This window comes from Pteropus medius, unplaced genomic scaffold, assembly GCF_902729225.1.
Source record: "Pteropus medius unplaced genomic scaffold, Ma_sr-lr_union100, whole genome shotgun sequence".
In the NCBI taxonomy this organism is placed as follows: domain Eukaryota; kingdom Metazoa; phylum Chordata; class Mammalia; order Chiroptera; family Pteropodidae; genus Pteropus; species Pteropus medius.
Genome location: NW_024348304.1, coordinates 8,450,381 through 8,454,543, shown reverse-complemented (window position 1 = coordinate 8,454,543; position 4,163 = coordinate 8,450,381).

Genomic DNA, 4,163 nt, shown 5'->3' with positions numbered 1-4,163 from the left:
AATTGTAATATGTGTAAAAGGCAGTTCAGAAATCATGAAACACTCTAAGCAGGGAAGGCACATCCATTACTCTTAATAAACATATGATCCACTTTTAGGAGCATCCAATGAAAATAGGAGAAAAGCAGGTGCTAAAAAGGAATACGAAGAATATACATCCCCTATCCAGAGTGAGACATCCTGTGCTCTGCAGCCTGTTCCTGTGGCAGGAAGGAAGCTCTTCGTTCTCCGCTGATGACACTTTTCCTTGCATCTCATTGCCAACACTGTCGTTAGCACCATCTATGTGTGCAATTACTTACTTTCCATTTGACTTATTCCATAAGACTTAGTGAACATAAAGATGTCTGAGATATAGCCACTGGTGTCAAGCTGCTAAAATACATTAAAAGTTGATAAGCCACTTACGCACATAATACAAAAAAAAAAAAAAATTGTTCATTTGTTTGTGTTTTTGGAAAAGCTGGAGCTAAATCTAGATAAAAAGGAACGATTTTTTTAAGGGAAGAGATGCAGGTAAAGGGTATCTAGATAAAGAAAATTGGCTAAAGGTAGGAATTTGCAGGCGCTGTTCAAGAAGTAGCAAATTCTGTTCTTTCTGAAGCAAAAAAAGTCTGAAAACTAAACCGTGGAGTGTGTCATATATAGGAACACATTCTGGAAGCTGTCTCGTGTGCCACGTCACGCTCAAGCAAACAAATGTGTCACAGATTCCTGAGGTATCTCTCTGAAAGTATTCTTTTCTCCCTAAAAATCACAAGGGACTTCTGACAACAGGTTAGAAAATAGCAAAACAGGCATGTACTCAATTTCATATAAACTTTTTTTTCCCAAAAGAAGAGAATCATAGGAGTGTATGATCGACCACCTGAAATATTTTATGCAAATTTTTAAGATAGTGTGGTTTGATTTATAACTAAGGAAAGGGAAATATTGGAAGGAAAATAAATGATTGACAAGGGTATAAAACTGTCTTAGCCTAAAAGAGAAAAATAAATAAATGATAAGCCTACTTTCATAGAAAATCCTGCATATGGATTCTAGATATTTTGACACAGCCATTTTCATCTTGATAAAAGTTTGGTTTCACACTTACAAAAACCAAAACATTTTAATGAAAATTATACTACTTTCCATAAACATATATGAAGAAATTATTGTAAAAAATGTGCAAAAACAATATTAATTTCTTGTAAATTTTCCCAAGTAGTGTAATTTTTTATTTACCTATTTGACCTCCTGACATATTTTTATTGGGGTGAGATCTTATCATTGTAAACATTTTAAAAAATAACATTTTGCTTACTTAAATATCAGTTTTATTGATGCAAAAATATGTTAAAATCATCTATCACTGAGGTTATTGATTCTATTAAGTAATTTTATTACAGCTATCGATTCTATTAAATTGATTCTTTTGTCAAAGTTCTGCCAGTAATTTCTGTGTTTCATATGTACAACGGATTTCAGTTTTGTTTTTGTTTATTATTTTAGTAACTAATAATCACCATTCCTTCTTCAAGAGTGTACAACAGAAGAGTCAAAATTTTAATGTAAAAATGCCCTGGTTTGGGGGGGCATAATAATCTGCTTTTTATTGTAATGTTACACTCCACTATGGTGGAAAAAATGCACTGAGTTTCTTGTATTAATTTTAAAGATTATTGAAAATAAAAAATGCAGAAAAGATATTTATAGGCGTTTAATGCATTTTCCAAAATTAATGCTATGTCAAATATACAAAATATTTCAATAAGGAAAATTTAAAATCAGACTAAATTTAAGTAATGACATCAATATAATTCATCTTTTTTACATTACCCCTTCAAACAAAGATTTGTTTTTTAACATCTAAAACATATGTGACATTAACCTACAGTAGACTTTAATGGCTAAAATAGTTTAGTCATCTCTTACAATACATCGTAGCATACATTTTTTGTAAGAGTTATATCAATTCCTGTGTACAGAGTAGCTCCTAGAAGGTATGCAAATTCATTGGGAAGTCCTTATTTTAACTGAGGCTGAGTCTATGCAGCCCAGCCTAGGTATCATCTGTAACTCTCTAGTTTATAGATGGAAACAGACCGATAATTTACAAGCCAAAATGCTCATTTATATTCTTGATGTTTAAACTGCCTCACTAAATTTCTGTTTTATTTTGTGCTAATTATTTATTAATAGCAATACTTCCATTTTGAAACCTCCTTGAAGGAGATTTTATTTTTATTTTATTTTTTTTAAGAAAAAGAAAAAAAAATTAGAAGTCGTATTTCCCTGGAGTCCATCACATCACTTCTCCTCTCACAAAGGAAACTCAATTCACAGAGTTTCTTATTAAAAAAAAAAAATTCTCTGAGATTTCCCTGTAGAGAAAGACCCCGCGTTGGGGAAAAGTCCCCAGTCAATGTGAAAAGCCACAAGAATGTTCTCTCTGGAAATTTAAATCAGATTTCAGGGAGAAAAATGGAAAACCATACTCTATTTGACACAGAAATTCATAAGGCAAGGCAAAAGCTGATGTTCTTGAGGGATTTTCAGATTTATACATTCATTTCTAGCACCTTTGAGGACTTATTTTTTTAAGGAGAAATAGAGCAATATATAATGAATTTTAATTGTTCTTTTGAGAGATTGTGGCTAAAGACAAAATACGTTATGAGATCATTCTTTCATCCTAAATAAGTTGAAAAATCAAGCAAATCATAAAATTAGGAATTCATTCAAATTAAAATAAATATATTATGAAATGCATATTTTAAAAGTAATAATCATTTTTTTCAATTTTCATTGCTATAATCCATAAACATAATTAATAATTATATTACTCTTGGAGACTTTTGCCTTCACCTGGATAATGAATCATCATTAAAAAAAAAAAAAAGGAGAGAGAACCTCAGGGAAGTAAGTAGAAAGTGTTTCTCTACTACATGCCTAAAATGGTTTAGACATTTTAGATTAGGATATATTCCTAGTAGGCCACATAAATTCCTGTGGGTATATTAGCTTCCAATTAGATTTCACTGAGATTTAGCCATATTTGAAAAGTTAGGAAAACAGAGCTATTCCTCCGGATGGCGGTTTTATCATCTTCTTCCACAAAGTGGAGAAATCAGGATTCCAGAGCAAGCTCATCGAAGGGTGGTGATGAGGATCTGGGATTAGAATTAGGGATAGAATCTGTGTTTTTCAGGCCTGAAGTTTATCCAATTTGAAGGGATAGCTTCAGAATTACACATTAAAATCAAGTATGGAAGCGTTTTTTCTATTGGAATGAGAAAATAAACAAATTTTAAGTTTTAAAAAGCAGACAATTACAAACAGACTTCAAAAACACCCAGAAATACCATAACATTTTTTTTTCCCCCTGTATAAACCATGATTTTGTCTTTATGTGGCGAGATAGCAGAAAAATCAATCTGACTTTTCTCCAGCTTGGTTTGCTTCGCAGGGCCTGCTGGGCCGGAGTACTTGTGGCTGGGATGGCCAAAGCCTGTAGGAATGTTGGCTTCTTCCTAATGTGCACAACAACTGAATGCATGGGTATTAGGATCATGTCATCAGCGACTATGAATAATTGAAATACATCTCCCAAATTCCATACCAAAAGTGTGTACTCAACTGTCCCTTAATACCCAAAATTCCAACAGCTAATACTATGCTGTCAGACACTAGGAAAAGTGTGACGGAAAGGAAGTTAGAGTGAAAAGAGACAACAATTTGATTTGCTGTTAAAATTATCTTACTTTTGCATATTTTATCCCAAATAAGTAACCATATAAACTTATAGCAAGTAAAGAGAACCAAATCTTAACCTTCACTAACTTCAAAGTAATTCAGTGTATTAATATAGGTTAGTATATTTTGGGAAGAAAAATCCTTATTTGATATGCTGTGCTATCAAATAAGTAATAGTTACAGGGAACACTCATCCTAGATAATACAGAAAAACCAGATAGTCAAATAGTTCCTCTGCATATATCCTTATATACGTTCCTATTTGTTACAACCTTAAACTTTTTGTTTGAAAAGTGTTGGTACTTAAATTTTAGTATGAAAATGAACGTATTATGTAATAATTTATGTAATAACCTATGAATTATACAAGAACAGATGCATGCAAGTTCGATTATTATTTAAACCATTTCCCACTCTCATGTAAA